Here is a 10,498-nt window from a genome sequence, read left to right on the forward strand (position 1 = left end):
TTATAATTTGTAACAATTTTTTAGCACGGGATCCTGAATTTTCATTTTACGTTGCATCCTGAAAATTCTGCAGCTGATGCTGAGCTTTGCTGGCACATACACACACCAGCCCTCTGTGCAGTGAGTGAGGTGCTTTAGACATCCAGAGTAGCGAGTCCCTCCTGACTTCATTATTTTAAGAGTCAGCCTGTTGTCCTAACCCTCAGCTCGTAGCTGGGCTGCAAGTGCCAGAACTCCTTGTTTATTCGTGAGCTGCACAACCCATTTGAGTATGGCGGCCCTCGGAAAATCTGCCCTCAGCCACGTGGGCCTTTGAAGTTCACTCTTCTGCATCTGGGATCAGCTTCAGGCCCTGTCTGCACCTGGGTCCCTTCCTGGCCCTGCCTTGCCTGGGATTCACCATCCTGCTCTCTCCACCCCATTTTCCTGCCATGTGACTCTCAAATGTCCCTCGTGCAGCAGCTCTTAGTCTGTGCCAGACCTTCTCTGCTTTCCATGGTCACAGGAAGTGAACTCATTTGTGGAAATGGGGCTCAGCAGACTGGTGTTTTCTGCCAACCTCTGTTTCTAACAGTGGTACCTGGATTTGGCTCTGACATCCATCACTTCCACATGGTCCCTCATTCCGTGGAGTGGGCTCATCCCTGAGCCCAAGGCTGGGTACCTCTGGCCTAAGCCAGTCCTGGGGCCCCTCCTTCCGGTGAGCACTCTGGGCACCTGTGTGAAACAATCCAAACCAAAGCCTGTGAGGGGTGTGGGGCCCTGGGAGACAGTGCCCTGCCCTTGGGGATGTAAGGAAAGGTGCTGTCTTGCTCTTCGGTGTGGAGGAGATACACCCAGATCATAATTTTATAATGAAAAAATTTACTTTTCATTACATTAACTGGCTGCACGTCGCAGTAGACGCACAGGAGAAATTCAGGAAGCGACCTTTGTGTTCACCCACTTGTGTAACGACTGGCACACAAGCGACAAATGATCAGTGAGTGAGCTTTACCCACCTTATGCTGTGTTGCATTTTGTGCATTCATAATTTGTTTTACTAAATGTTTTGAGAAATTACCCGGTTCCGTACAGTGTCACTGAAAACCCACTTCAGCACGCTGGGAGATGATTTGGCTACCGTCGATGACTTACTTCATGTAAGCCAAAGAAGCTGGGTCCGTAAGACAGAGCAGGGCAGGGCAGGACTTGGCTGTATGCCAGCGTTCAGGCCTGAGAGTCAGTGAGACTCCCGTGACTTACCAGCTTTCAGAGCACATGCACTGTCTTTCCCTACTAGGAGGAATTTCTGCACCTTACAGTTTGGCTTCCAGCTTTCTAGATTTCCGTCATGGTCAGCCTTCTGTTACTGTAATAGAATAACTGAGACGATCAATTAAAGAGGAGAAAAGTTTGTTTCAGCTCACAGTTTCAGCTTTCAGTCCATGGTTGCTAGATGCCATTGCTCAGTCCCGCAGTGAGGTGTGTGGCAAAGCAGAGCTGCTCACCCCGTGATGACTACCAACAGGGAGGGAGGGAGGGAGAGGGACACAGGGACAGAGAGAGACAGACAGACAGACACTGCCAGGACAAAGGCCACCACTAGAAGAGGCCTGAGATCTTGCACCTCCAGAACCGTGAGTCAAAATAGATCTCTTTTATGTATAAGGTTACCCGGCCTCAGGTCTCCTTGCAATGAAAAATGAACTGAAAGCTCATGTGGGAATTCTCTCTCCTTTGTGCTCAATTTTTCTATTAACCAAAAACTACTGTGAAAAAGTAAAGTCTATTTAAAAGAAAATAAATTTTAGTTTCCTCCCCGCAAAATGAGTTTAATACAAAATAAACATGAAACAAACTCAGCATGGAAGAAATGGATAGAAATGAAACCCCCCCAAGAAAACCCAAAAGATACACTTTTTAAAAAGTAGATAGTAGCATGAAACTTACTTTGTTCTGAGCTTACCGTTATTCTAAAGACAAAACTCAATCCTCTCTAAATTCTGCATCGGTCTCTAACAAAAGTTGTTCCAGATCTGATGGAGCCCAGAGCCACAGTGGTCAGAGCAGTAGGTGCTGTGCACAGGAGACTGGACTGGGGCTCCACACCCGGGAGGGGATGCAGAGGCCTCATCACATGTCCTGCATGTGCATGCACAGTGCCTGCGTGCACACAGTTATCGGGTTTATATCTCCATGTCCTTCAGAGCCTCATGCGCTCATAGGTGGGGCTTTGGGGGTGACTGGGTCATGGCATGACAGCCACCAGTAGATTCATTCACTGATGAGATTATAGCCGAATGCAATGCTTGGAGGTGGAGTCTGGTGGGAGGCGGTTGTCCTTGGTGGGCTAGCCCGGAAGGGTCTGTCTCCCTCCTCCTCCCTTGATCTCTCTGCTTCCTGCTTGCCTTCCCATGCCCTGTTTCTCTTCTGACAGACCTCTCTGCCACACCTCCCTGCCTTGAAGCCAGCTGACTGTGGACTAAAACCTCTACAAACTGTGAGCCAAAAACAAACCATCCCTCCTTTCAGTTGTAGGTGTCAGGTATTGTGTCCTGGCAAGGAGAAAATAGAACCCCAGCCCTGTGGGGCCTGGTTCCTGGTGAGTCCTCATGTAACCTCCTCCCTGTGGATCTGACCTGGCCCAGTGGCTGCCCTGACCAACAGAGGGAGACAGTGTCTGCTCCTGTGAGCCCTGAGTGGAGAAGGCTACTTCCCCCCTGGAGACACAGTGAGGGGACAGACAGGCTGGGACATTGCAGGGAGGAGGACTGAGGAACCTGGCCAGTGGGAAGAGCAGAGCCCTAACCTAGGACCTCACAGATCCTCAGGCCAGCCCCGCCACGGACACAGCGGAGGAAGGAGACATGGAGGCGCGGAAGCCGCTGATATCCTAGCACGGGCAGAAACAATGGGCGCAGAGACTAACCGCGGTGGTCTCCCTGTCTGGATCCTTGACCCACAGCACAGTGGAAGCGAGTAAACGGCTGCCCTGCCAAGCCACACATGTTGGACACTGCGTCAGCAGCACCAGAGGGCTGTGACCACCTGAGGAGGTCAGCCCCACAGCAAAGTCAGGGCCTGCATTCAGGGGCCCAACTTTTTGGGTCCTTTATATATTCTAGGTATTATTCCTCAGTCAGCAGAGGAGCTGAACTCTTGCTAGGGTAAGAGTCAACCTTCCCCTAAATATCCGAAGTCTTGTGCTATTGGAGTCCTGTTCAGAAAGTTCTTGTCCATACCTGTGTCTTCGAGTGTTTTATCTCCTAGCCATTGCAGTGTGTTTTATGTCCAGGTCTTTGATCCATTTTGATTTGATTTTAGTACAGAGATACGGGTTGAGTTTCATTCTTCTGCACGTGGATAGCCAGTTTCCCCAGTACCGTGTGTTAAAGAGGCGGTTTGTCCTCCAGCATGTCTTTGTCAGAGATCTGATGTGCAGAGGTACATGAGGTGTTTCTGTGTCTTCTATTCCATCAATCTGTTTTTGTGCCAGTACCAAAAAGTACATGAAAATATGTTCAGCATAACTGGCCTTCAGGGAAATGCAAATCAAAACAACTCGGATTCTATCTCACACCAGTCAGAATGGCTATCATGAAGAAAACAAAAAACAACAAATGCTGGCAAGGCTGTGGGGAAAAAGAACTTTTCTACATTGTCGATGGCAGTGTAAAGTAGCACAGCCACTGTGGAAATCGGTGTGGATGTTCCTCAAAAAAGTAAAACCAGAAATTCCATCTGAGCCAGCTGTTCCTCCCCTGGGTAGCTTCCCAAGAGTCAAACGCCTCGTACTATATATACAGTGATACCGGCCTTCCCAGGCCTAAGCAGCAAACTCATAGCAGCCAAATGAGAGAAGCAGCCCAGAGGCCCCAAACAGACACACAGATAAAGAAAATATGGTATATTTACACAAGGGAGTATTATTCAGCCAGAGGGATAAACTTACGTGTAGGAAAATGTCTGGGTTTTGAGACCATAATAAATGAAACAAGTCAGATGCGTAAGCTTAATATAAATAACTAGTTCTGCAAATGCATACTAATAAAAACAAATAATAAAAAACCTCCAAATAGGGCTGGGGCCCCGACTTCAAAAAAAAAAAAAAACACCCTCCAAAAAGAAAGAGTGAAATAAAGGAGAGACAGGAGAAACAAGGAGACACTTAGCTACCTGCGCTACTCTCTGTGGTCCTGAAATCGCAGGAGGCCTCCGGGGACAGACCTGTGCTGCAGAGTCCCTTCCATCTCTCCACAGCAGAGGTGTCAAAGAGCATTGGGTCGAAGTATGGCCCAAAGACAGAACAGCCTAAAAGGATGTATTTCTGCCAGTTTGATCATGACACCCAAGGTATGCTAACTTCTTTAAGTCAAATGTATTCTCTATTTCGGCATCAAGATTCTCTTTATGACTCCAGCTGAGCCACAAAACAGAGACTGCTTCAGGTCACCCCAAGCGGTGTCGCAGACGGGGGAGGTGCCCTCACGGTAACGCCGGCGGGGCGCAGAGCCCCTGCTCACATCTGAGCGAGTGGAGACCCTCCCGGGAACCGGAGCCGGCCGAGCCTGGACGCCCGCTGCTCTGGGGCCCACGCGCGAGCAACAGTGGGCAGGGGCTGCGCGGTGGGAACCTGGACGTCTCCAGGACTGGCTCGGGGCGAACGGTGCAGCCGGGACTCTGGGTCTCAGCAGTGAAGCGATCAGCGGCCTCCACTTCCGCATCTACACGGTGGGAATTTTAATGGTGCCTCCCGGTAAAATCACAGGATTAGGATCACATGAGATAAATGGGAACATGTCTGAAACAATCACTGGTGTGAAAAAGGCTCTATTCATATAATTTTCTATATGCATCATACAGTCTATCCACTCATTCAACAAGGTACCTCATTTTCTTTTATATTAAGTACTAACCAAAATTCTGCTTAGCTTGGGTGGAACCTGACAGAGATCGGTTTGGGTGATATGTCACAAAAACCTGCTGTGTTTCAGAATCTTATGCCATTTTTATGGCTTGGAAAGATAGTCAGCACCGGTAGGTTTAGGTGTACATGATGTCTCACCGTCTGCAACTCACAAGTCCTGTTGGATTAATGAAGCCTGGACTGCTAAGAAGACATTAAGAACTAAGATACTAAGAAAAACCACCGCACCTTTTAGAAATCCTTAAATGGAAAGAAATAGAATCAATACTGGCGTTTTCAAGTAACAAGGGAATTTACTGGAGGGCTATCAGGAGTTGTGATCGGCATGACCCTTGCGACTGGCTGTTCAAAAAGAAGTTTCACCAGGTGGTTGCCAGTTCAACAGTATAAGAGAGCAACCCATACCTGATTTGTCTTAGAAATCCAAATTCATATTTCACCAGCCTGAAAGACACTCCACCTTTTAAGAAATTCACTTCAAAACTTGCCTAGATGACTATGTTTGAACTAATTCAGAGGTTATAGAGACAAATAGCACCAAGTTCTATCAAGATTTTAATTAATTACACAGAAAGACAGTTATTGGGAAGTTTATTTTCCATGACAATAGCCATGGTAGCGATCTGTGAAGTTTTCCCACATTTCCTGTCTGTATTAGCTCCCTGTGGTTGCTGTAACTTTTCACGGCTTGGTGACTAAAGCCACAAAGGTTACCACACAGCTCCAGAGCCCTGGCCTCATAGCTGCAGGCCCCTGGCTTCTCTCTGCTATGGATGGTTCTGACCACATTCAGTGCCCGCCCAGGCATGCAGAGAAGGAATCCCCTTTCTTCAGGATCTTTAACCTGATGGTGACTGCAAAGACTGCTTTTCCAATAAGGCAACATTTACAAATTCCAGGGATTCTAGTTCCTTTACTATCATAATTCTATGTTTCTATATGTTCTGTATGGTTTCCTCTTCCTCAAAAGTTTTATGTATGTGCCAAAGACAAAAGCACCCAGTGAAATAAGAAGGGTCTGGCTTAAGGGGAATTGGGGTCAAGGAAACGATGGATATGGTATTTTAAATCACTATGCAAAACAAAATGGTGGCCAGGTGCCTTTGAGCTTTCTAGAGAAACAGAGCCAATAGGGTATGTGTGAGGGCTGGGGGAGGGGGAGAGAGAGAGGGGCGAGGGGAGCGCACCGGGTTCATGGAATCCTGGCGGCTGTGAGTCTCAGGCTCTGCTAGAGACTCACGAGAGCCCACAGCATGAACTCCAGCCTGAAGGTCGGCAACCTCAAGACCCAGGAAGATCAACTGTTTCAGTCTGAGTCCAAAAGATGAGGGGAAAACAAAATGAAACAAAAACCAATGTCCCAGCTCAGTCTTCAGGCAGGATGGGCTTCCTCTTCCTTGAGAGTCAGATTTGTTGCTCTGTGGAGGCTTTCAACTGATAGATGAGGCCTACCAACATTAGAATGTCACTCTGCTTACTCACCTGCCAACGGTGATGTTAATCTCTTCCCAGACATCTGCACACACACACACACACACACACACACACACACACACACACACACACGGAGGAACAGCTGACCAAACATCGGGGCCCAGCATGGCCCAGTAGATACATAAAATTAATCATTCAAAAATGTGATTCCAGCAGACATTCATGCAGGGATTGCATCTTCCGGTGGGGATGTCCAGTCACTCGCTCACCTACACGCATCAAGGACTCAGCCAGCTTGTCACTACCATAGGGTTAAAAGATGGTGTGACAAGAAGGGACGGAAGGGGACATTAAGGCAAGTACAGACACATGCGATGTGTTTCACTGTCAAGGAAAAGGTTCATATAAAATATGCTTAAATTTAAAAGTTAATATATGTAAATATTCTGTAAGTAAAATAATTTTTTTTAGTACCGGGGATCGATGTCAGGACGTTGCACTTGCGAGGCAGGTGGTGGCACCGCTGAGCTAAATCCTCGGCTCTTGACTTTTTAAATATAGAGTTTACTACATAGATGTTCGTTTATTTGAAAAAATATAAATTACTGAAAATTTAGGAAGTATGAAACATAGGAAATAGAATTATGTTTCATTTTTGTGATTCATTTTTACTTTGAGGGAATGAGTTAAATATCCACCTGAACCCCAGGCACACTTCCTTCTCTCAGCTTTCCTACCTTGAGTCAGGTCATCGCTTAACGGTCTGTCCAACGGCTCCCCTGCCGCCCTCTGTTAGCAAAACTGATGTATGTTAAAAGTAGACCTTATAAGTCGGCACACACATGCCGTACGCTCAGTTGTTTGCACTGATGTTTCCTCTCAAGAGAAGCAATTTTATATCCGAGGCACTTACTTTAAAAGAAATCTGGTCTTTTCCAAGAGAAAGATCTCATGGTAACAACATCCAAATATAAATGACACAATTAAAAGTAACTTCTCAAGCTGACCAGGTACAAATCATACGGGACTTATTAATGGAAACTATTTCAAACATTTAAGGGATTTTATACAAACACACATTGCTTCTGAGATAAATAACAATTGCTAACATAATGATCTTTCTATAACGAAAATCAAAAGTTAACATTAATTTGCCTTTGGCTAGTTTTTCAGAGAGAAAAGCTCCATGAAAATTGGCTATACCTGGTTTCTCAAAAATCACAAAGACAAGTTTTAAGTACTCACACCACAAAAAAGAATTGACGTAATGTATATATTAACCCCATTTAGCCATTCCACAATTTATACACATGAAGTACGATCAAGTGTTTAAACTAAAAAAAAGTAAAAGACACATTGTTTTAATCCCCTTCAAAGTACAGCCCCTTGCTTCAAACACACTCATCCCACTATTCTTGCCACTTTCTGAAGCAATTCTGGAAGTGCTCTTTCATGAGTGTCTTTAATTGCACTGTCTTGGCTGCCCTGATTTAAAAATTGACCTTTCGTGGTTATTTTGACTTTGGGGAAGAGCCAGAATTTACGTGGTGTCAGACCTGGTGAGGATCTGGAGGTTGAAGACACACCGCTGTGTTTCTAGGCCTTTGGTCAGATGGTATGTGGCAGCCGGAGTCACCATATTCTTTATCACATTCACAAGAGAACACACACAAGAGAAGACTTCCATATCTGTCTCAGAAACCGGCAAGAACAATAGGATAAATATGTTTGAGGCAAGAGAGGTACTCTGAATTTTTAATTAAATAGTCCCTGTATTTTTCAATTACCCCTGCATATGAAATCATGTTGTCCATGTTTTACTTGTCAATTAAATTATTTTTTTTAAAAACTCCTGCTCTGAATGAGCTCACATTTACTGGCAGGCAGCCTGTAAAAAATAAGCTTGATAATTAAGTAAGTCACATCGTACATTATAAGCTGATGCATGATGATAGGAGCAAGGTAAGAGATCAAGGATCTTAGGAAATAAAGATTCAGGAGGCCGGGGATGTAGCTCAGTGGTTCGGCCGCCTGCCTCGCAAGCACAAGGACCCAAGTTCGATCCCCAGTACCAAAAAAACCAAAAAAGATACAGGTAGTAAAAGCTTTCAAGATGTTTAACAGTGAAGGAAAAAGGAAAGAAGCAATAGCTGAAGGAACAATGAGCACTGAAAATCTCAATTCATTTGTACCTGAGGGAAGAGACCGAAAATAGGAAAGAGAAAAACTGCTGAAAAGATTGTCTGGACCAGAGGGAGGAATATTTGTTTTTCCACACGGGAGAAGGGATTTGAATCAGGAAAAGGGAAAGAGCCAGGCCTAATCACTAAGGCTGAAGTCCAGGTCTTTGGACCACACACTATATTTTTAAAAATGCAGAGTGGAATGCTCAGACATAAACATCAGTTCAGCTAGCAGGTAGAAGTGATAGTTTATGTGGAATATTTCTGTTGTCTAAAACTGGATGAAAAAGCCACATCTGAGGGGATGCACACTCACTTTGTTAACTGCTTTTCTCTTCCAGGCTCAGATGCGTGGGCAATGGGGTAGCTGTGTTTTAGTGAAAAGCATCAGGAACTAATACACTATGAGCACGGTGGATGCTTTTAACATCCGATAGGGCTCGGTTCTACAAGCAATTTGGTATTTTGCCTATTTATGTAGAGACGATTTTCAGCTTCTAAGTGACTCATAAAGTAATGAAATCACTTGCCTGGAGGTCTCTCTCGTGTGCACGCCTGTTAATCTGAGTTCTTTGTATCACTATTGCACTGCAGTTATTCCCAGTCAGAGAGTTGTGAGGATTCTTCTCCACGTGGCTCCATCCCATCAGCACTGAACATAACCAGCTCACCTCCCTGCATCCTCCCTCAGAAATGTCACCTCCCTCCAGGACAACCGCCATGCCCTTACAATTACTCAGCACTAATACTTGGGGAAATCATTAGGCTGAACAACCTCAATGAATGCCACTTTCAGAAAGCTAAAAAGGCCACTAGATGAATTATTTTAAGACAAAAAATCAACAACGCGGTCAACGTCAGTTTGGAGTGTCCCTCAGAGTTCCCGTGCTGAGGCCTGCTCGCCAGCCTGGAGTGCTGCCTCGGAAGGAAGCGATACTGGCACAGCTCCTCTGTTCTGCAGCTGCCTCGGAGAGAGCAGCTGTGCCCGCCAGTTGCTTCCGCTGCCCCAGGCTGAACTGAGACCCCAAACAGGAACAAACCTTTCCTCCACTGAGCTGATTTTTCCTACGTACTCTGTCCTGGTACTGAAAGGTAACAGTTATTATTCTTGGAGATGTGATCTCAAAAACAAGGATGAAGTATGTTAAAATAAGTATTTTAAATAAGACAGGGTCTCCTATGTAGTCCAGGCTGGCCTTGAACTCACTAGGTAGCCCAGGCTGGCCTCGAATTTGCAGCAATCCTCCTGCCTCAGCCTCCTGAGTGCTGGGATCACAGGCGTGTGCCACCACACCTGACCTTAAAGATTATTTTTAAGAACAATGTAAGTAGTTATTAAATTGTGAAATCACAATTATCTGCAGGATGAATGAAATGAATTTAATGTTTTTTACAATGCGTGATTTGAAGCATGACATTACTTATATTTATACACGTGGAAAACATTTTCTTTTACATAAAAAACTGATAGGCTTTCAAAAACTGGTAGAATGCAAAATGTCAAGGATAAATGTGTGAATATAATGAATAAAAACTCAGTGGAAAAGTTATAATCTCATAATTAAAATAGGCATATGTAATTTTTCTCTCTAGACTCAAATCTAAAGAAACTGATTTTTTCAAGTATCACATAGCTTATTTTAGGCAACATTCAGCAGCATCACTCCCTGTATTACTTAGCCCTTCGTGTTCTGGGACCAAATAACAGACACCCACAGCTTAAAGGAGAGGTTTAATTTGGCCCATGGATTACGGGTTCAGCCCATGTCAGCTGGCTCCCAGGCAGGAGTGCCAGGACAGAAGAGCCTGGCAGAACAAAGCTGCTCAGTTCATGGAGACGGGGAAGCAGCGCAGAGGAAGAGGCCCGGGAAGAGTCAGTGGCCAGACACGCCAAGACCACGCCTCCACGCGCACCCAGAAACGCGCTTCACTGATCCCCAGCAGCGCCCGAGTCACAACACTCACTTCCCAA

Source organism: Heterocephalus glaber, unplaced genomic scaffold (assembly GCF_053883595.1).
Source record: "Heterocephalus glaber isolate CG9 unplaced genomic scaffold, H.glaber_assembly_v1.0 deba00001550, whole genome shotgun sequence".
In the NCBI taxonomy this organism is placed as follows: Eukaryota; Metazoa; Chordata; class Mammalia; order Rodentia; family Bathyergidae; genus Heterocephalus; species Heterocephalus glaber.